Here is a 23,758-nt window from a genome sequence, read left to right as displayed (position 1 = left end):
TTCCTCTCATAGCGGTCAAAGCAGGTGGTCGCATGGAGGAGAGTTCAGACCCCTGAGGTGGGCTATTTTAGCCCAGCACTGGCTGGTTCTGAGAGGGCCCAGGCAGGGTGATGTGGGGGGCATTGTGGCTGCCTGGGGCGAGACCCCTCTTGGCAAGGAGACTGGCCCCAGAGTGAACTAGGGGAGCCCTGAAGTTCCTGATGCCTGCTGCAACTCGAATAGCCTCAGCCCTGGGTTGGGGTAGGAGGGAGACTGAGGGAGAGAAACTGAGGCAGAAAGATGGATCTAGATCTGGACGGTGTCTGGGTCCCTCTCTCTTTCTCCAGCCCCACCTTCCCTCTCTCTTTCCTATTCCCTGTCCTGCTCTCCCTCCCTCTTCCTGTTTCCATTCCCTCTCCCTTCTTCTGACTCTCTCTCTCTCTCCCTTCCTCTCCATTTCCCAGATTCATTACTCTAGTTATTTCACCTGTACATACTTACTATTCTATTTATTTTGTTAATAATGTGCATCTAGCTTTATTTTTATTTATTCTGACGACCTGACACCTGTCCTCATGTTTTGTTTTGTCTTTCTCCCTCTTCTAGACTGTGAGCCAGTTGTTGGGTAGGGACCATCTCTATATGTTGCCAACTTGTACTTCCCAAGTGCTTAGTACAGTGCTCTGCACACACTGAAGCAGCGTGGCTCAGTGGAAAGAGCATGGGCTTTAGAGTCAGAGGCCATGGGTTCAAATCCCGGCTCTGCCAATTGTCAGCTGTGTGACTTTGGGCAAGCCACGTAACTTCTCTGTGCCTCAGTTACCTCATCTGTAAAATGGGGATTAAGACTGTGAGCCCCCTAGTGGGACAACCTGATCACCTTGTAACCTGAACAGTGCTTTGCACATAGTAAGCACTTAATAAACATCATCATTATCCAGCTCTTAGTACAGTGCTTTGCACATAGTAAGTGCTTAATAAATGCCATCATTATTATTAGTAAGCACTCAATAAATACGATTGAATGAATGAATAAATGAATGAATGAATTTCCCGGTCTCTGGAGCATAGACGCCCTTCCCCTCTTCCACCACCACCTATCACCCTTTGCAACTCCTTATCCCTCATCCCTCTGTTTCATTCATTCACTGAAGCAGCGTGGCTCAGTGGAAAGAGCCCGGGCTTTGGAGTCAGAGGTCATGGGTTCAAATTCCGGCTCTGCCAATCGTCAGCTGTGTGACTTTGGACAAGTCACTTAACTTCTCTGTGCCTCAGTTATCTCATCTGTAAAATGGGAATTAAGACTGTGAGCCCCCTAGTGGGACAACCTGATTGCCTTGTAACCTGAACGGTGCTTTGCACATAGTAAGCGCTTTAATAAATGCCATCATTATTATTATTCATTCAATTGTATTTATGGAGCACTTATTATGTGCAAAGTGCTGTACTAGGGGCTTGGGAGAGTACAATCTAACAGTATTCTCCTAGCAGCAAGAACGAGCCATCGGGTTGGATTGCTCTGCAGAGCAGAACAGAGTTTGAACTCACCGTCGAATAAACATCCCCAGCAGAACGGAATGACTGCACAAATCCATAGCAATATCAGTTCTAGCCCCAAAGCTGATCAGTACGTGGGATGGGGGGAAATGGGGAGGGGTGCAGGACACAAGGGTGAGAGTATTGCTTTTAATGTATCCTGCATTCTCCCAAAGGATTTACGGGTGTGTGTGTGTGTGTGTGTGTGTGTGTGTGTGTGTGTGTGTGTGTGTGTGTGTGTGTGTGTGTGTGTGTGTGTGTGTGTGTGTGTGTGTGTGTGTGTGTGTGTGTGTGTGTGTTGCACAAGGCGTCTGTATCCCTCAGTTCATTTATCTCTTGATTAAGTCTGAAAAGTCTCACTATCTCCTCTTTATTCTCTTTTTAAGAGTGGGTGGAATGTGTGCATGCTGTAGATCCATACATGTCTATGTGTGCACACATGTGTGTGTGTGTCTGAATATGTGGATGCATGCTGTATGCATGTGGCCAGGTCTACGGTGTGTGTGCTGGGGGAGGTGTGTCCGCGCTTTGGGGTGCAAATGTGTGAGTGCACTTTGTGCACAAAGTGCATTTATTAATAATAATAATGGCATTTATTAAGCACTTACTATGTGCAAAGCATTGTTCTAAGCGCTGGGGAGGTTACAAGGCGATCAGGTTGTCCCACGGGGGGCTCCCGTCTTCAACCCCATTTTCCAGATGAGGTCACTGAGGCCCCGACAAGTGAAGTGACTTGCCCAAAGTCACACAGCTGACAGTTGGCGGAGCCGGGATTTGAACCCATGAACTCTGACTCCAAAGCCCGGGCTCTTTCGACTGAGCCACGCTGCTAACCGGGCGCGTTGTGAAAGCGTGTGTGTTGCCTCATTCACTTTCATTCATTCATCCAATGGTATTTATTGAGCGCTTACTGTGTGCAGACCACTGTACTAAGCGCTGGGGAAGTACAAGTTGGCAACATATAGAGACGGTCCCTACCCAACAGTGGGCTCACAGCAGTACTTTCCTGGTCTGTACGAGGTCAGGAAAGGGTTAAGGCCATCAGGTCACAATGACTCCGCAGAAGGCTGGGCCTGCTGGAGAGCCGCTGGCCCGGGCCGGACCGCCGCCTCCGGGGGCAATCCCCGGGCTCCGACCCCGGGGGGAAGGGAGGGGAGAGGAGAGAGGGCGCAGAACTGGGGGGCGGGCACTGGACGGTTTTGGGCGATGAACATTTGAACTTCTCCCCCCCACTCCTCGGCAGGCAGCAGGGCGTTTTGTCCCGGGGTCCTGACCCCCAGGCTCCCCCCCATCAGCTGCCTTCAAACCTTAATTGAAAGACAGATGGTCAGCTCCGGCCGGCCGGCTGGGGGCCCAGGCGACCGAGCCCGGACAGGCCCAGGGGGGTCCGGGGGGGTTGGGGGGTCCTCCCTCCCGGACCCCCCTTGATCCCAGGCCCGGGACCCAGGCGGGCCCCTTCCCTGCGAGGCCTCGGACTAGCAGGCCCAGGCCAGAGAAGCAGCGTGGCTCAGGTTTAGGAGCCCTGGTTTAGGAGTCAGAGGTCGTGGGTTCTAATCCCGACTCCGCCACTTGTCAGCTGGGTGACTCTGGGCAAGTCATTTCACTTTTCGGTGCCTCAGTTCCCTCATCTGTCAAATGGGGATTGAGACTGTGGGCCCCACGTGGGACAACCTGATTACCCTGTATCTACCCCAGCGCTTAGAACAGTACTCGGCACATAGTGAGCGCTTAACAAACACCAACATTATTGTTATTATTAATGTCCAAGGCCGCCAAGGCTGACCCTGCCCCCCTGCCCTGGAGACCCGGGGGCCTCTGACTGGATCACCCGCCCCCCACCCAGGCCAGAAGGTGGGGTCGGACCCATGGGGTCAGAGGAATGGGGAAGCAGACAGGGTCCAAGAGTCAAACCAGAATGGAAAAGGGATTTCCGGGTCACTGGGAAGTCCATGAGACCCGGGAATCTCCAGGGGAGGGGGACGCCTAGAGAAGCGGCGTGGCTTAGTGGAAAGATCCCTGGCTTGGGAGTCAGAGGTCATGGGTTCTAATCCCGGCTCCGCCGCTTGTCAGCTGTGTGACCTTGGGCAAGTCACTTAACTTCTCTGTGCCTCAGTTCCCTCATCTGTAAAATGGAGATGAAGACTGTGAGCCCCACGTGGGACAACCTGATTACCTTGCATCTACCCCAGCGCCTAGAACAGTGCTTGGCACAAAGTAAGCGGTTAACAAATACCAAAATGATTATTATTAGCCCCCTGCAGGATGTTGGGGCTCCCCCGAAGGTGGAGGAGGGGCTCGGGGAGAGCCGCCCCCCTCCCCTCAACAGTCCCCCCCTCCCCCACCGGGGCTGTCCTGTCGCTTTAAAATCAGAGCTGGCGGCTCGCTCCTCGGGCCCCATCGTGTTGGAGAGCGGAGGGTATCGATCCGCAGGCTGCATTGTGGATCAGGGGGAGGTTGGGGGGCGGGGGGGGGGGTCGTCGCGGAGGCAGACAGGCCGACACCCCCTCCCTCCCTCCCTCCCTCCCCCTTCCTCCTTCCCTGACGCCTCGCCCAGCCCAGCGCTGAAAGCCCCTTCACAAATGGTTGATTTCTCCCCCTCCCTCTTCCTCCCGGCCCCCCAGCAACGTGCTCCGGGCAGCCCCCTCCCCACCCCACGCCAGAAGGGTCAGAGCCCGCCCCCTCGCCTCCCCTCCCCACCCTTCCAGACCCAGCTCCAGCCACCTCCGTGGGCTTGGTTGGGTTTTTGTCACTGTGGTCGAACGATGCACATCATGCAAAGCCCAAATTAAAATAATAATAATAATAATAATAAAAGAAAAGAAAGAACTAGATGGTTCCGGTGTCCCGGGCGGGGAGGAGAAGGGGGTGGGGGGTCCGGGGTCCCAGCTCTCGGAGCTGACATCATCTTCCGCCCGGCTCCTGCAGATCGAACCTGTCGATCGCGACCGGGGACCATTTGCATAGCGATTCGCGATTGCTGATTCCTGCCAGACCGTCCCCGGGGCCGCCACGAGCTGGGCCTCGGAGCCTCGACCGCCACCGGCCATCCCCGAGCCGCCCCCCGCAGCCCCGCAGCCCCCCGGCCCCCCGGCCCCTCTCCCGCAGCCCTAAACGTCGGACGGGGCCGCCCCGACAAGGACAGGAGGAGACCGAAGCCCCCCACCGACACCGGCCAGACGCTGCCCCCTCTCTCTCTTTCCCCTTCTCTTGCAGGAGGGGCCGGGAGCGGAGATCCCTCGCTGGGCAAGGTTGGGAGAGACAGAGACAGAGAGAAAGAAAGAGGGAGAGAGGCCCAGAGAGAGGAAAAAAAGAAAGAGGGAGAGAGAGAAAGAAAAAGAGAGAGAGAGATCTGTGCCTGGACTGCAGAATGGAGCAAAAGGCGCTGGAGGGCATGTTTTTTTCCTCTTTTTTTTTTTGTTTTGACCCAGACCACACGCACGGGAGGGAGCGGGGGAGAAAGGAGACCCTGACCCTGTCTTTCCCCGCCCCGTCCCGGGGCCACCCCCGTGCCCTGTTTTCCTGTCTCGAAAATGGGATCCCTTCCTCTTCCCACCAGGGCGAGCCTAGATCGGACGTCGTTTTCCCCGGGAATGTGGTCGGTGGGGTTTTTATAACGATAAGAATAATAATAACTATGATTGTGACGATTATTGTGGTTATTATTATGAAGAGACTGAGTCGTCTGGGGCTCTGTTTTGACTGAGAGGAGTAGGGATTCCGTTTCCCCTTCTTTTCCTCCTGGGCAATGATGCAGACCGAAGCTTGATTTGGGGTTTTGGCCCCCTCCCTCCTAGGGGGCAATCCAGGGATGCGAACAGGCGTCGGGTGTCAAAGGAGGCAAGTTGGCATGAAATCCACTAATGCACCGCGACGCACGAGGGTAAGCATATTTGACAGGAGCATGCGAATGGGGAGAAGGGGGAGTGAGAGTAAGAGAAAGCGAGAGAGAGAGAGAGAGAGAGGAGGAGGAGGAGGAGGAGAGTATGAATTTGAATCTTCTACCCAGCAGCAGATTGCTTCCTCTGCAGCTGCAACTTCTCTTCTTTAGAGTTTCAAGACAAAAAAAAAGCCAGAGTGAGAATAAATTCTAAGGGTGAAGGAGTTGCTCCCTAGATTCAGGGGCTAGAAAGGTTTGAGTCGGGGGGCACTGAGTTTCGGAGTGAGGGGGGAGTTCTGCTCGGCCGAAGTGCAGCTGGATTGCAGGCCGTAATCCCGCGGGGGTGTTAGGGTGAGGGAAAAGAGTGGAATCGACTCCCGCCTTCGCCCTGGCCTTGCCCGCTGCGGCAGCTTGTGGACTGCCCACGTCCCGTGGGCAGCATAATCGGCTCTGGGCCGACTTCATCGCCCCACTCCCGACCTCTCCCCTCTTGGTATTTTTAAGAAGATTTGATTACCATGAAGGGCAGATGTATTTCGTTTTCTCCGCTGCCGCCATGTGTCATTCTGAATGTCCGTTTAGGGATTCGAACAGTTCCTCTTGCCCAGTGTTATTAATGCGGCAGCTGGATCTTGTGTTTGAGACAGCGAGAGAGAGAGGAGGAGGAGAGGAAGAGAGGAAGAGGAGGAGGAGGAGGAAGAGGCGAGAGGGAGAAAGAGGTCTGCTTCCATCCATGGGGTCTCCTAACCCTCCAGACCCCGAGGAAAGGACGAATTTCGTTTTTGGTCTTCGTTACTCGGCCCCACCGAGATCCACACTGTTTTGTCTTTTTGCTGAAGTACCGTTGTAGCTATTGTGTCTGCTTCCCGCAAACCACTCTTCAGTGTTTGGGGGGGTTTTTTTTGTTCTGTTTTGTTTCGTTTTTCCTTGTGTTTTAGTTTTGGCGATTAAGAATAAAAATGAATAAAAAGAAAATGGTTCTTAGATCATATCAAAATAAATAACTAACGACCGGGTATGCGCCCGTGTGTCTGTGGGTCTTGGCAGAAAGAGAAACGCGAATAATGCTGTCAAGAAATGACACAATGGAAATGCTGGAAATCGGGGGCGAAATAATTGAATGAGTAGTGATCCTAGGTAAATCAAGTGGGAAATAGGCCCCGGCTATTGTGAGGGGAAAAGAGAAGGGGATGAGCTGGGGTGGAGGTTTGGCCTGAATTATCCGGATTGGTTGCCGAGACTGATACAACTCAACAGATAAAATAAGTGCTCAAATCGCCATTTCACTTTGCCCACGTAGACACCACCAGAATCCCAGCCCACGCAGTCACTTAACTGCTGGAGAGATTTAGGGACAGAAGTGGAGAAAAGAGGAGGGGAGTTGGGTATTTCGATGTGTGGGTCCGGGTAGTGAAATGATTTTATGCTCTGGGCTGCCACCTGTTTAGTGGCCGTTAGTCCCAACCGAAAACAATGGTGAGTGAAATGAAAACCAGAGGCCACAGAATGATTCCTCAAAATGGGTTTGGCTTCGTTTAGTTTTATAAATCAAAGAAGAAGCAACTAATCGGATTTAAAATTAACCCCCTGTCAAGCCCAAGACCCCCAAAATAGCAGCATTTCCTCTAGATACAATGGATGTCAGGGAGGCCGACAATGTAGCCTTCGGGTTTCCAACAGAAGCTGCGCTGGTGGTAGAACCTGCTTGTTGGTGTGTTGAAACACCACAGCTCACTTCTTAAAACAGTAACTCAAGATGTAAGTAAGAGTGTTTTCATTTTTTATTGATCCCGCTAACATCTTTCATTATCCAACATGTAGCCACAGCAAATTATCGCTCATTTGATATAGAGAATTCTATTGACAATCGCGCTCGTTCGAGAGAGAATTCTAAATCCATGGCTCTCCGCGCACTTAGCGAGAAGCGAAACAAAAAGCTAAATGAAGAGAAAGAACCGTCTTCTGTCTTTAGATAGGGGGAGCAGGGCTCCTTCCCTCCAGGAAGGTGAGCGAGCGGACCAAAATGTCCTTTCCGCGGGCCGCCTTGCTCGATGAGCTGCAAGAACGAGCCCGATTTCAGAGTTTTTCCCTCCATGAAAAAGTGGGCAACAATCATTTCCCCTGCCTTGATGGGAACCCGGCTTCAAGCTCCCTGCCAAAGTTGGACGCGGTTTGGGGCCGCGGAAATGACGTTGGTCATTTGGCCAACTCTAGGGCAAAATGAACTGCAGAGAGCTCTGCAAATCCGAACCCCCAAAACGGAAAAATGATGTTCCTTCCTGAACCGTCCAAATCACTGAAGCCCTCTCACGACCCGTTCCCGACTCCGGACAACTGCGCCTTTGGGGAATTGTTTTGAAGGCTCTGAATGCGATAAATCCTTCCCGCCCCCCATGTCCTGGCTTCATCCTCTGGCTCGGAGCGGGGCGGCCCTGGGAAAAGGACGAGACGGACCCCAGCTCCATCCGCTCGCTGGTGCTTCAGTGGCTCCCGGGACAGGAGGCTCTGGATGGACAGGATTAAGGGACAGACAGACAGATAGGCAGGCAGGCAGACAGACAGGCTAGCAGGAAGAAAAGACCTACTTAGAAGCAGCATGGCTCAATGGAAAGAGCACGGCCTATGGAGTCAGAGGTCATGAGTTCAAATTCTGGCTCCGCCAATTGTCAGCTGTGTGACGTTGGACAAGTCACTTAACTTCTCTGTGTCTCAGTTCCCTCATCTGTAAAATGGGGATTAAGACTGTGATCCCCACGTGGGACAACCTGATCACCTGTATCCTCCCCAGCGCTTAGAACAGTGCTTTGCACATAGTAAGCGCTCAAACAAATGCCATCATTATTATTAAAAGACAGACAGACGGGTGTCCAACGGGAGCCGTCGAACGGAATTGCGGATCAGGGGAAGGCCAGCCCTGGGTTCTCTCCCTCGTCCATCCCGTCCCCTGCCTTCCGTCCCCTTCGCCTTTTCTGGCTTTTCGGGCCTCCCCTCCCCGGCCCGGAGTTCAAGGGGATCCGGCTCTCCGCCTGTGGGCCTTGGCCGGGCAGAGCCGGAAAGCAGAGGGGGGACTGCAAAGGGGCGGAGGTCCGGCCTGTGCCCACACCAAAGGTCTCTGGCTCTTTGCCTCCCGGTCGAGATTCCCCCGGCCTCTCTCCCCGAGCGCCTGCTTTCCTCTCCGCTCTCTGGACGGAGGCCAGGACGCCAGGGTGCCAGGGCACCGGGGCGCCAGAGCTGGAAGCACATTCACACCTCCCGTCCCAGACCCCCGTCCGGGCGGCTCGGAGGGGATGGGGGGCGGTATCTCTGTGGAATGGCCCTGCCGGAAAAGGATTGACCCCATGGTCCAGGGAGTCGGCGATTTATGTGCCTTTCCGGGCCTGAGAAGAACTCGAAGTAGCTCCGTGGGCATGCACACGTGTGGACCCACACACTGACCCTCGCGGGTTTGCGTCCCTAACAGTCCACCGGCAATCTCCCATTCCCGAACCCCGACCCATCCCGAGGCAGCCTCCGGCCCCACCCCATTCGTGGACCGGGCAGAGGCCCCTGGTCACCCGTGGGTTCACCATGATAGCGCGTTTTCCCTCCGGAATTGGTCCAGGAGGAGATGAAGAGGATGCCGGGGCCTGTCGAGTCGGGGAAAGGAAAACTAGAGGCGGAGGGGAGGAGGGGACCCTCTGGGTCCCCACTCCTCAGGACCCTTCCCCACCCACCCGGTGATTTAGGTCTCCCGCCCTCCTCTTCCTCACTCATTCATTCAATCTTATTTATCGAGCGCTTACTGCGTGCAGAGCACTGTACTAAGCGCTTGGAAAGTACAAATCGGCAACATATAGAGACGGTCCCTACCCAACAACGGTTTCTCCTCGCCACCCCCCCGGGAGAGCTTTGTGTTCTGCTCTGTCCGTCTATCTGGCCGTTCCAAACTAATGAAACCGGTTGGATGCTTTATTCGATGATTTCTTTTTCCTCCTCCGTCTTCTGGCTTTTTAGGAAAATAAAAGGCAGCACTTTGTCATTTTTAACCATGTAAGCAGACAATAAATCTAATTCCGACATTGATCATTTTTTCCAGGACTCAGTGGTTCCTGCAGGATCTCTGAGGAGGTCGAGTCGCCGGCCTCTGCCGGGGCTGGGCCGTGTCTACGGACACTGAGGAGCGGACACTCAAGCGATTGATCTTGAATTTCGCCCAGCGTTTAGTACAGCGCTTGGCATATAGTAAGCGCTTACCAAACACCACAATTATTATAGTAGAGTTGAGCACTTAGGTTTTAAGGGGAATGGGAGATCGCCACCCCCGCGGCTGGGGACGGTCGTATGATTCAGGACCCCACGAATATTTCTGCCTTATTTCTGAGTCTACTCCAGAAAAAGGTAGATAGTGGGAGGGAGATTTGGCCTTTGCACATAATAATAATAATAATAATGGTATTTGTTAAGCCCTTACTGTGTGCCAAGCACTGTTCTAAGCGCTGGAAATTCCTCTTTGCCTTGAATGATCCATAATTTCCGTTCTTATGTACTGAATAATGAAGCACTGGATATACGAAATAGGTGAGTTTGTATTTCCGGCCTAAATCTTCCGGATAATTGTGCGCAATGTCAATCTCGTCGGCCACATTTCCTCAAGCAAAGCAAACAATACTTCAAAGGTAAAACCCGATCATTTTGACAAAACCGGGATGTGCCCCCGAACCATCCGAATCCTGGCTCTGAAGACATTTGCCAGCTCCCAGCAATCCCAGGCTCCAATACTGCGGGATTTTCGTTCCCTCCGTCTCTGATCAACCCACCCACAGGCAGCCCTCCAGGATCGGACTCATTTATTAATAATACTAATAATAATAATAATAATAATAATAGTATTTGTTAAGGGTTTACTATGTGCCAAGCACTATTCTAAGCACTGGAGGCAAGGTAATCAGGTTGTCCCACGTGAGACTCATGGTCTTAATCCCCATTTTACAGATGAGGCAACTGAGGCACAGAGAAGTTAAGTGACGGCACAGAGAAGTTCAGTGACTTGCCCGAAGTCATACAGCGGATGTGGCGGAGTCGGGATTAGAACCCACGCCCTCTGATTCCCAAGCCTGTGTTCTTGCCACTAAAGCCACGCTCCTTCCACAGCTACTTTGCCCTACTCTTCGGCCCCCTTCGTCGCGAGCCTCTTCGGCCCCTCGCCATCCGCCGGACCAGCCTGTCCGGCTGGGTCGGGAATCTATTTCGTGAAGATCTTTAATTTGGGGAGCGCGAATTGGAAGCCCAGGAGGAGGTGGGGGTGCAAGCCCTCGGAAAAACCTCTGGAAGTCTAGGTGGGACCGGGAGTGAGCGAGGGGAAGCGGACCTGATTGCTGCCCCCCTGTTTTATGTATATATATTTGTATGTATTTATTACTCTATTTTATTTGTACATATTTATTCTATTTATTTTATTTTGCTAGTATGTTTTGTTTTGTTCTCTGTCTCCCCCTTCTAGACTGTGAGCCCACTGTTGGGTAGGGACCGTCTCTATATGTTGCCAACTTGTACTTCTCAAGCGCTTAGTACAGTGCTCTGCACACAGTAAGCGCTCAGTAAATACGATTGAATGAATGAATGAATGCTTTGCCGGATAAATTGTTTAGCCCTTCAGGACTAGGGCCGGAGAGGGAGGAGTCAGAAGACAAGCAGCGTGGCCTAGGAGAAAGGCGCGGGTTTGGGAGTACGAGAGAGTGGGTTCGAATCCCGGCTCCGCTACTTGCTGCTATGTGATCTTGGGCAAGCCATTTAACTTTTCTGGGCCTCAGTTACCTCATCTGTAAAATGGGGATTCAGACTGTGAACCCCACGTGAGACAACCTGCTTACCTTTTCCCTACCCCAGCGCTCAGAACGGTGCTTGACACATAGTAAGCGCTTAACAAATACCATAATTATAATTATTATTATAAGAGGGTTGGAAAGAGGAAGGCAGAGGTGCTAGGGCCAAGCTGGCGGAGACCCGCGCTCCAGAAAAGAGAGAGTGTGTGTGCGCGGCGTGTGTGTGTTTGTGAGTCTTCTGTATCTCTGTGTGTACGTGTGTGTCTGTGTATCTGTGTGTTTGGAGGAGGTGGTCCCTTTCTCCCCAGCCCCGTGATGGCGGGGAGGAGCAGATGGGAGCGAGACCCGAGGTCAGGGGCTGCCGGACGGAGAGGCCGCTTCCGTCCGGCTCCGCGAGCAGGGGCCAAAGGTCTAGAGGGGAATGGGGAGCAAAGTCCAGAGGTTTCCGGGGTGGAAGGAGGAACGACCCTACGTCCCTCCCTTCCCCTCCCCTCCCCGGAGGAACAGGTCGGGGGCAACTGAGGGGGGCTGAGTGGGAGTCTCGGTCCTGCGTGCAGGGGGAAGGAGCCCCCCATCCCTCCTTCCCCTTCCTCCTCCTGCTCCTATTTTCCTCCCTTTCTCCGGGCCCGTCCGAAGGAGCCGAGCACCCGAAAGTTCCCAGGCATCGAGCCTCCGGCGTTATTTGCCCGGTTTCATCAATAATTTTCTCCTTGCACTCAAGCTCTTCCTTGCCTTCTCCTTTCCACTCGGTTGCGGGGGGTTTCAGTGGAGAGAAAGTTTCTGAGCCGGCTCGTTGTTGTTTTCCCTTTTTCCATCATTAACATCATTAATATAAGCTATCAATAACCCTGTCGTTTGGAGCATAGTCTCACAGTATTGATCCGCGCGTCCATTCATCTCTGCCATGCAAGACACGGAATAATTTTCGCATTACAGTAGCTTGGATTTGCTTTTAATTCATATTTAAAGCTGCAACCGGCTCGGCGGAGCTCTCTGCGAAAGACTAAAGGCGCCTAATTAATAATAAGTTAGAAACGAAGGAAGGCACCGGCGAATAAATAATTAATACAGACATCTATGTCTCTTTGAATATTGCTACTTTAAAAATTTAGACTTACCAGGACCATACTGTAAGACTGCCATTTATATTGCGGGGATGATTTAAGAAAGCGATTTTTTCCCCTTGAAATACAATGCTAAATTATTTACGCTGTTTTGCAAACCTCCTAAGTTCCTTCATTACCCAACCCCTCCGGTTTGCTGCTTCCAGGTGGAAAGCACCGGTCTCAGGGCAAATCAAACTCCCGACGAATAGCCCCAGCTGAGAACCGGTTGCACGTGGTGGACGCGGGGGAGGGGGAAGCGGGGGGCTGAGCCCTGGGGAGGGAGGCTGGGCCTTGGGGGATGGGGTCTCTGGAGGGGCTGGGTGCTCACTTTTCGTTAGGGAAAAACGAAAAAATGAAATCAGAAACCCCGGCTCCAGGCCCCCGCCTCGGAGTCGTTCCCCCATCCCCGCCCTTCGCCCCCCAACCCCAGCACAAACAGTCTGCAGAGACTGTAGAGACTGTCCACTCGTCCACAGATACTCAGGCTGCCCCCCCAGAGAAGCCCCAGATGGACTCGGGGGGCGAGGGGGCCGCACGGCCAGTGCTGTCGGTTGCACGTGGCTAGGCCAGTGGGTCGAGGGCCTACCGGGGACAGGACAGGGGCGGGAAAGCGAGGAAGGACTAGCAGGAGGGAAATGGCCAAACGTACCGAGTCGGAGATCTCCCGAAGCTCTGGGACTCTCCCTGTTGGAGTTGGCGTGGTTTGGTGTCGTGGCAGCGTTGCTGTTGTTGTTTGTTGGTTTGTTTTTACGGTCTTTGTTAAGCGACTACTATGTGCCAGACACTGTACTAAGCCCTGGAGTAGATACAAGCTAACCAGTTTGGACGCAGTCCCTGTCCCACGTAGAAGTCAGTCCGAATCTCCACTTTACAAATGAGGTAACTGAGGCACAGAGTGAAGTGACTTGCCCAAGATCACACAGAAGACGAGTGGCAGAGCAGACATTAGAACCCAGGTCCTTCCGACTCCCAGTCGCGTGCACTATAATAATAATAATAATAATGATGTTATTTAAGCGCTTACTATGTGCAAAGCGCTGTTCTAAATGCTGGGGGGGGGATAAAGGTGATCTAGGTTGTCCCACGTGGGGCTCACACCCTGCATCTCCATTTTTCAGATGAGGTAACTGAGGCACAGAGAAGTTAAGTGACTTGCCCAAAGTCACACAGCTGACAAGCAGCGGAGTCGGGATTAGAACCGATGACCTCTGACTCCCAAGCTTGTGCTCTTTCCACTGAACCACGCTGCTTCTCTATCCACTAGGCCATTCTGCTTTTCTGTTGGTGTTCTTGTTTGTTGTTTTCTTTTTTTTATGGTACTTGTTAAGAGATTACAATGTGCCAGGCACTGTTCTAAACACTGGGGTAGATACAAAGTAATCAGGTTGGACACAGTCCCCGTCCCACATGAAGCTCACAGTCTTAATCTCCATTTTCCAGATGAGGTAACTGAGGTGCAGAAAAATGAAATGACTTGCCCAAGCAGACTAGCGGCAGAGCCGGAATTAGGACCCATGTCTTTATATTTATTATCACTCTGGTATTTGTTAAGCGCTTACTATGTACCAGGCACTGTTCTAGGCGCCGGGGTAGATAGGTTGGACACAGTCCCTGTCCCACATGAAGCTCACAATCTTAGTCCCCATTTTCCAGATGAGGTAACTGAGGCACAGAGAAATGAAATGACTTGCCCAAGGTCCCAAGTAGACTAGTGGCAGAGCCGGAATTAGAACCTATGTCCTTATCACTATGGTATTATCTCTATGGTATTTGTTAGGTGCTTACTATATGCCAGGCACTGTTCTAAGCGCTGGGGTAGATACAAGAAAGTCAGGGTGGACACGGTCCCTGGGCCACATGGGGCTCATAGACTGACTCCCAAGCTCGTGCCCTATCATGCTGCTTCTCCCCGTTGTGGGTGGTTTTCTGCGGCCGTTGGGGTCGTTCCCGTGGGGTCGCCTCTGCAACCTCTGGGGGGGCCGCGACCCGCAGAGCCCCCACCCCCACCCCCCGATCACCCTTGGAGAGGCGGCTGCAGTCCCTCTGAGGACCCCCGAAGGACCCGGCAGCTACTGAATAATAATAATAATAATGTTGGTATTTGTTAAGCGCTTCCTATGTGCTAAGCACTGTTCTAAGCGCTGGGGTAGATAGAAGGTCATCAAATTGTCCCACGTGGGGCTCCCAATCTACACCCCCATTTTACAGATGAGGTAGCTAAGGCACAGAGAAGTTAAGTGCCCGAAGTCACCCAGCTGACAAGTGGCGGAGTCGGGATTAGAACCCACGACCTCTGACTCCCAAAACCGGGCTCTTTCCACTGAGGCACCCTGCTTGTCTCCTGAAGGCAGTCCTGGAGACCCCACCACGTCCCCCGAAACCGGCAGATGGACAGTCGCGCCGCCCCCGCGGCCCCCAAGCCCACCCCCATGTATACACCCTCTCCAGAGCCTCCGGACCACCCCCGGGAGGATAGACGGACCCCTCTTTTGCGTGCAAGGTGAGTGTGCACCCCGCGTGTGCTCGTTTTTCTAGGGGCCCGGGAGCAGTCGCTGTGTGTGCAGCCCCAGCCTGCGTGTGTGTGTACGTGTGTCCCCGCGTGTGTGCAGCCCCCGCCTGCGTGCGTGTGTGTTCGTGTGTGCGTACATGTGTGCAACCCGAGGACGTGGCTCCACCGAACTGCTGGAGGCTCGGACCCGGCTGACCCCCCCACGGCCCCCGAGAACCTCAGATCCGGGGTGGGGGTCCCTCCGAGCGTGGGGAGGACTCCGGAGGGAGGCGGGGAGGGGCGAAGGAAGGAGTCTGCTACTCCAATAAAGACTTAACGGCAGTAACGATTATTCTGTTAAATCTATGGTACTTGACTGCTCAAACAGTAATTGATTGGACACCGAAATGATTTGTTTTAAGAGTTTTTTCCCCCTCCTTGACTCGGCAGCGAGGATTCCAGGCCAGAGGAGGAGCAGTCCCTCCGCTGCGTAGGGAAGGGAAGGTCAGGGAAACCCTCATTCTGCTTGCACCGTTCAGCATATGCTCCAGAACTCGATCCAACCCCTGGTCCAGCGCCCGGTTCAGCGACCAGTCCAGCCCCCAGTCCAGCGCCCGATCTGTCCTAGCCCCTGGTTCTGCGGCCGGTCCAACCCCCTGCCGCTCGGACTTCTTTGGAGGCCTGCCCTTTCCACACCTCCCGTCTCTTGCCTCGTCTTTATGCACTTCTCTTTTCTCCTCTCCTCATCACGAACCACTCGATCAGTAGCATTTCGTGATAGCACACTGGATCCCGGGCCCTGTATTAAGCGCTTGGAAAGGTATAATAAAATTATTATTAAAATAATAATAATAGCATTCGTTAAGCGCTTCCTATGTGCCAGGCACTGTTCTCAGCGCTGGGGGGATACAAGGTAATCAGGTTGCCCCACGTGGGGCTCACGGTCTTAATCCCCATTAGACAGATGAGGTCACTGAGGCCCAGGGAAGTTAAGTGACTTGCCCAAAGTCACACAGTAGACAAGTGGCGGAGCCGGGATTTGAACCCATGACCTCTGACTCCCAAGCCCGTGCTCTTTCCACTGAGCCCCGCCGCTTCTCAGTGTAGTAGCAATAATGATGATGGTGGTTGTTAAGCGTTTACTATGTGCGTAGCACTGTTCTAAGAGCTGGGGCACTAATTGCCTGCCCTCTAGGAGTTCACAATGGGAGGGGAGAGGGAGACAAATACCTAAATAAATTGCAGGGAGGAGGGATTAACGGTATGGAAAATATGTACCTAAGCGTTATGGCTGTAGCGAGTACTTAAGCTCTCAGGTGGCACGGAAAGACGGACGTGGCAGTTGGGGGAGATGAGAAATTAGTAGGGAAAGGCCTCCTGGAGGAGAGGTGATTTCCAAAAGCTTTGAAGACGGGGAGAGCAGCGGTTTGTCGGATATAAACCGTGAGCTGTGGGGAGGGGGTTATTATTATTATTACACCCCCATCTTGCACTCTTCGCTCCTCTCGCATTAACCTCCTCTGTCGCCGTCGGTCTCTTGCCACGCTGCTTCTCTAATAATGATGGCATTTATAAAGCGCTTACTATTGTGCAAAACACTGTTCCAAGCGCTGGGGGGTTTACAAGGTGATCAGGTTGTCCCACGTGGGGCTCACAGTCTTAATTTCCATTTTACAGATGAGGTAACTGAGGCACAGAGAAGTTAAGTGGCTTGCCCAAAGTCACACTGCTAGAGAAGCAGCGTGGCTCAGTGGAAAGAGTCCGGGCTTTGGAGTCAGAGGTCATGGGTTCAAATCCCGGCTCAGCCAATTGTCAGCTGTGTGACGTTGGGGAAGTCACTTCACTTCTCTGGGCCTCAGTTACCTCATCTGTAAAATGGGGATTAAGACTGCGAGCCCCCTGAGGGACAACCTGATCGCCTTGTAACTTCCCCAGCGCTTAGAAGTCCTTTGCACATAGTAAGCGCTTAATAAATGCCATTCTTATATTATTATAAGTGGCGGAACCAGCATTTGAGCCAATAACCTCTAACTCCAAAGCCCGTGCTCTTTCCACTGAGCCACGCTGCAGTGGGAGACGAGGAGCTTCTGCTTGATGTGGAGAGGAATGGGCAACCCCTGGAGGTTTTTGAGCAGTGGAGAGACGTGGGCAGAACGATGATCCGGACAGCAGAATGAAGCGTGGACTGGGGAGGGGAGAGACTGGAGACGAAAACGGACTCACTTGTCTCTGCACCTCGCCCTGCCCTGCCCTGCTCTGCCCATGAAGGGCAATCGGAGCCAGGGTTCTTATAGGTTTTCACCTGTGGAGCGAAATCATTGTTTTCACCCCCACGCCTTTTGGGGTTGGATTCGCTCATCTCTGGAAACAGCCCAAATTGTAGGTTTCTGGACCCACGATCCACCGGCCCCACCCCTAAAGTGCACACACGCACAAACACACAGAGTTTTCATGCCCACACTCCAAATGAAAAGGGCATCTGCGTTGTTCCCGTCCCTACCCCTGTCTCTGTCCTTGTCCCCGCCCCTGCTCTCTCACCCAGGGATTTCTGCCGCTACCCATCCTTCCCGGGACCGCTCGGGACAATTCTCAAAATTAGGGCTTTGAGGGGAGTGAGTCCTAGTCTGGAGCCGGACGAGGAAAGGGGTCGGGGTACAACTGAGGCCCCTTTCTCCGCCGACAACCCAGGGATTCCCACCTCTTCCACAGGAAAGCACACACACACAGCCCTATACACGAGCCTGAATACCCACAACTACATACAAACATACACATACACACACCTACACACAACCATACATGCATATAACTATATCCAAACACACACACACACACACACACACACACACACACACACACACACGCATATACGAACTACATATTCACATACATGGAAAGCAGCGTGGCTCAGTGGAAAGAGCATGGGCTTGAGAGTCAGAGGTCATGGGTTCAAATCCCGGCTCCGCCAACTGTCAGCTGTGTGACTTGGGGCAAGTCACTTCACTTCTCTGGGCCTCAGTTACCTCATCTGTAAAATGGGGGTGAAGACGGTGAGCCCGCTGTGGGACAACCTGATCACCTTGTAAACTCCCCAGCGCTTCGAACAGTGCTTTGCACGTAGTAAGCGCTTAACAAATGCCATCATCATCATTATTATTATTACACACACACACACACACACAACAAACGCACACACACACAAACAGAGTCTGACAGGTCCTTCTTCTTCCCTGTCTTGCCGCAGCGCCTTCTACTCTGGCACTTTGCCTTGCAACAACGGTGTGGCTCCTCTTTACGTATTTCGCTTTCACATCTCCAACAAGAACTGCAAAAGAGAAAGCAAAGAAAACAGTCAATGATCCGTCTGTTGGCTCCGGGTGCTGAGCTGGAGCTGAGCCAAGGATGCGGACTCCTCCCCTCCCTCCCTCCTTCCCTCGCCGACTCCGCTGCCCTTTGCCCCAGGGGTGTGTGTGTTGTGTGTGTGTGTGTGTGTGTGTGTGTGTGTGTGTGTGTGTGTCCTGTTCCTCCACGTGGGGAGGAGACGGGGGTGGGGAGTAGAGCAGAGCGGGCCGGATCGGATGGAGGCAGCTTGGAGGGGCTCCAGAAGCTCCACACAAGCCTGAATACACACAACTGCATGCAAACATACACATACACATACATACAAGCAAGCGTGCATATAACTGTATCCCCCCACACACTCACGTATAAACGAACTGCATATTCACATACGCATTCACACATTCACCCCCTTGGAGGTGGTCCAGAGGCGGAGGGGTTTGACAGCGCAGGGGTCGCGGGTGCTGGGGAAATCGAGCCCGGACTCCACCCGCCCCCAGGAACCAAGTCTCGGGGTCCTCGGCATCGGAGAAGCTGCGTGGTTTAGTGGAAAGAGCCCGGGTTTGGGAGTCCCGCCTCGGCTCCTTGTCTGCTCTGTGACCTGGAGCAAGCCACTTCACTTCTCTGTGCCTCAGTTACCTCATCTGTAAAATGGGGACTAAGACTGTGAGCCCCACGTGGGACAACCTGATTACCTTGTATCTTACCCCAGCGCTTTGAACAGGTCTCGCCACATAGTATGCGCTTAATAACATTATTATTATTATCCTCCTCCTCTTTGTCTTCCTCTCTTCTTTCTCCTTCTCTCCCTCTTCCCCTCTCCTACTCTTCCTTCTTCTCCTACTCCTCCTGTCCCTCCTCCTCCTCCTCTTTCCCCTCTTTCTCCCCCCAAACTGGGGCAGGCCCCAAGGGCTTCCTAACCTATTCTTTCCTTCCCGAAGGAGACGGGAAGAATCCGAAGGAAAGCCCGGGGCTGATAAAGGGAGAGCCTCAACCCCCGCTATCCCACAGTGGTCCCGGCCGCTCCGGCTACTCTCTGCTTAAATCGTAGCAGATTCCGCCGTGCACGAAGGATCAAAGTCGCTTCGCCCCAAGAAGTCGGCAGGATTCAGGCCTGGCTTCCCCCACGGAAATCGCGTTTATTTCCCACGAGAAGCCCCAGCACAAAATCAAGAGACCCTCATCATCGCCATTTGCCTCCTCCTTCCCGCCCTGCTCCTTGCTCTCCTCCTCTCCTCCCACTGTCCAACCCTCCTCAAGGTATTTGTTAAGCGCTTACTATGTGGCAAGCACTGTTCTAAGCGCCGGGGGAGATACAAGGTAATCAGGTTGTCCCACGTGGGGCTCACAATCTTAATCCCCACTTTCCAGATGAGGGGACTGAGGCACAGAGAAGTGAAGTGATTGGCCCAAAGTCACACAGTAGACAAGTGGCGGAGTCGGGATTAGAACCCATCATCATCAATCGTATTTATTGAGCGCTTACTGTGTGCAGAGCACTGTACTAAGCGCTTGGGAAGTACAAATTGGCAACATATAGAGACAGTCCCTACCCAACAGTGGGCTCACAGTCTAAAAGGGGGAGACGGAGAACAAAACCAAACATACTAACAAAATAAAATTAATAGAATAGATATGTACAAGCAAAATAAAATAAAATAAAGTAAGCCCGGGCTCTTTCCACTGAGCCACGCGGCTTGTCCAGCTCCCTTAGCTCCAGGCCCTCACACCCACCCCAGCAAGCGACAGCCCAAGGGGGATACTACACTGCGCGGGACGCTGTGCTTCTGGACTCCCAGCCGGAGGCGGGCGGGGCAGGGAGGGGACGGCTGCGAGCCGTTGCTATGCAAAATTGTGCCGCCGAAATTGAGGGCCGCTCCAGAGGGGTTTGGGTTGTGGCCCGGGCGAACTGTTCAGGACGGGTCAGCCGACAGAGACCTGGGGCTGGAAAGAGGGAAGTCGGAGAGGCTGATGATCCATCCCTGACCACGAGGAAGGATTAGCCCTATTCCTCCGAGCGGTAAAGCGGGGATCCTGAATGGGAGTCGCAGAGGCATAGGGGGTGGCGGGGAGATGGGGGGCGAGGGTCACAGAGGGCTTCCAGAGAAGCAGCCAGGGCTAGTGGAAAGAGCAGAGGCCTGACAGTCGGAGGACCAGGCTTCGAATCCCGGCTCCGCCACGTACCTGCTCTGTGACCTTGTGCAAATTACCTAACTTCTCTGTGTCTCAGCTCCCTCATCTGCAAAATGCGGATTCAATTCCTGTTCCTCCTCCTTCTTAGACTCTGAGCCCCATGTGGGACCTGATTGTCTTGTATCTACCCCAGGGCTAGTACAGGACTTGGCCCATAGTAAGGGTTTAACAAATACCACTATTATTATTATTATTATATTATTAATCCAGCACCAACAGACGGTCTCTCGGGGGGTCGGTTCCCCCGGGAGCTCCCTCTCCTCCCTTGCGAGGAGCCCGCGGCCCACCCCCACTCTTCCCCAGGGGTGGGCCGCGGCCAGCCACTAAGTTCTAGCAGTGTTGGATGCAGTGTTAGAACGCGTTCTACCCGGTGAATAATAATAATAATAATAATAATAAGAAGAAGACGAATGGTATTTGTTAAGTGCTTACTATGTGCCAAGCACTGTTCTAAGCACTGGGGTAGATACAGGTAGAGAAGCAGCGTGGCTCAGTGGAAAGAGCCCGGGCTTTGGAGTCAGAGGTCATGAGTTCAAACCCCGGCTCTGCCAACTGTCAGCTGTGTGACTTTGGGCAAGTCACTTAACTTCTCTGTGCCTCAGTTACCTCATCTGTAAAATGGAGATTAAGACTGTGAGCCCCACGTGGGACAACCTGATCACCTTGTAACCTCCCCAGTGCTTAGAACAGTGGTTTGCACATAGTAAGCACTTAATAAAAGCCATTATTATTATTATTACAGGGTAATCAGGTTGTCCCACGTGGGGCTCACACTTTTAATCCCCATTTTACAGAGGAGGTAACTGAGGCAAAGAGAAGTTAAGTGACTTGCCCAAAGTCACACAGCAGACAAGTGGCGGAGTGGGATTAGAACCCACCACCTCTGACTCCCAAACCCGGGAAGAGACCTCGATTCCCAGGGCTTCAGGTACAGCTCCTTTAACGGGGCAGGGAGTGGAGGGAGAGGGAAGGGAAGTTCCTAGGTCGGTTTAAACCTTCCAGGGTCCCCGCTGACCATCTGCAAGCAGATTGGAAACAGAAAGCGCCACAGTGTTGCAGGCTCTGGGTTAGTGGGTGGCAGGCCCCGCGTTATGATGTGTAGCAGGTTCTGTGGTCCAGGGGATTACAGGGCTGGGAGGGAGCGAGGGCGGAGGGGTGAGAAGGAAGGGGTGAGCGGGCTGGACAGCTCCTTCCTCGTCCAGCGGCCACGGCCGCCGCTCCCCTCCCCAGAAGCCGGCCCAGAGGCGGGAGGGACCGGCCTCGGATGGGAGCCGGCCTCCATCCCGATTCCCTTTCTGGCAAAATAATCATAATAACAACCATCATCATAATACTAAATCATGGTGTTAAGCGCTTACAGTGTGCCAAGCCCTGTTCTAAGCGCTGGGGTAAATACAAGGTAATCAGATTGTCCCACGTGGGGCTCACAGTCTCAATCCCCATTTTACAGGTGAGGTAACTGAGGGCACAGAGAAGTTAAGTGATTTGCCCAAGGTCACACAGCAGACTAGTGGCGAAACCGGGATTAGCACCCACGACCTCTGACTCTCAAGCCCGTGCTCTTTCCGCTAAACCATGCTGCTCCTCTAATCCAAGGTACGACCAGGGGCGGAAGGCTGGGGGGGGGGGGGGGGGGGGGGAATAGGGCTGGCTCCCTGCCCCCGCCGCCCAAGTGGACAGACCCCGGCATCGGCATCTAGAAGCAGCGTGGCTCAGTGGCAAGAGCCCGGACTTGGGAGCCCGAGGTCATGGGTTCTAATTCCGCCTCCGCCACTTGTCTGCTGGGTGACCTTGGGCCAGTCACTTCCCTTCTCTATGCCCCAGTCACCTCATCTGGAAAATGGGGATGAAGACTGTGAGCCCCATGTGGGACAACCTGATGACCTTGTATCCCTCCAGCGCTTAGAACAGAGCTCGGCACGTAGTAAGCGCTTAACAAATGCCATCGTTATAATTAAGATTATCAGCATCGGGGCTCCCCGCCGACATCTGACGTGTCTGTGTGTGGCGGGGGCGGGGGGCCTGGCCGTGGGGACAAGCAGTCCCGGCAGGGTGGGTGTGACCTCCCCCCTGCCCTCTCGTGAAATGTGAGGCCCAAAGGTTGGGGGTCGCCCCCCGCCCGCCCCTTGCCCGATTTCCCAACCAGAGGCCTAGAAAACAGGTCCGGGAAAGGGGGCGGGGCGGGGGGGGGGCTAGCAGAGGGCAGGAGCCAAGAGGTCCCGACTGGAGGGGGGAGGGGGTACGGGGGTCCCGACGGGGCGGGGGGGGGGCAGGGGTGAAGAGAGGCAGGGAGTGAGCGCCCCCCCCCAGCCCCCACCCCCGTTCCCTCCCGGTCCCGCAGGGCTCCGCGGCGCGGCAGGCCGGGGCCGTTGTGTTACTGGGCGGACAATAGGCGCATCTGTCCATCTGTCCTTTCTCCGGGGATGAAAGCACCTTGGCGACCCGGCTTTGCCCTTTGTTTGGGAAGGGAAGAAACTCGCGTCGGGGGGCGGGGGCTTCGGGGACCGGCGTGGGGGGGGGGGGGGTCCGAAACGATTTCCAAATCCTCTCCCTCTCTTCCCCATCCCCCCGGCCAAGGGACGGCCACTCGGTGGGGTCTGGGGGTGGGGGCTGAGGTTGGAGGGGGGGCGCCTGGGCTGTGAGCCGGGGAGAGCCAGGGTGGCTTATTATTTGTAAATAAAACGGGGGGGTGGGGGAGAGGCCGGTTGTAGAGGCTGGCAGGAGGGGGTGGACGGGCTGACACCCGGAAGTTGAAATTAAAATGCTCACACACACCCCCACTCCCCCCGAAAATGCAAAGTCAGGAGAGGGGGAGGGTCGGGCGGGGGGCTATGGGAGGGTCTGGAGCGGAAAGGTCGGGTCCCCCGGGCCGGACACCTGCTCCCACGCCAGGCCCTCGGTGCCACAGCTCCCCGAGGAAGGCCGGGGGGGGCCCCGGGGGGAGGGGCTGCCCCCCCACCCAACGGGAGGATGGGGAGGAGGGGCACGGCGAAAGGCAGGGTGGAGCCCCCCGCCCCCTCCCCTCCCCTCCCCTCCCCCAAAGCGGCCAGATGCCCGCGGCGGAAAGCCCCTCCCCTGCCGTTGGGGGCGGGGGGCAGCGGAGGACGCGGGCAGGGAGACCGGAGGCCGGAGGCAAGGGAGAGGGTCACCTTCCCTCCCTCCCTCCGTCCGTCCGTCCGTCCGTCCTTCCTTCTCGGGGGTGGGAGGCTGCGGGGACCGGGCCCCACCCGCGATCGCGACGCGCAGCTCCGGCGGCGGTGGAGGCCGCGGTGGCCGCAAAGACTGCAGCGCCGGTGGCGGCGGCGGCGGCTCCCCGCGGCTCCCCCCGGATCCCCAAGCTCCCCCAGGGTCTCCCGGCTCCTCCACCTCCCCGCGACTCCCCCAGGTCCCTCCGGGTCCCGCGGCTCCCCCGGCTCCCCCAGCTCACCCCTCAACTCCC

Source organism: Tachyglossus aculeatus, chromosome 8, assembly GCF_015852505.1.
Source record: "Tachyglossus aculeatus isolate mTacAcu1 chromosome 8, mTacAcu1.pri, whole genome shotgun sequence".
Taxonomy (NCBI): Eukaryota; Metazoa; Chordata; class Mammalia; order Monotremata; family Tachyglossidae; genus Tachyglossus; species Tachyglossus aculeatus.
Note: the sequence above shows the minus strand (reverse complement) of the source record.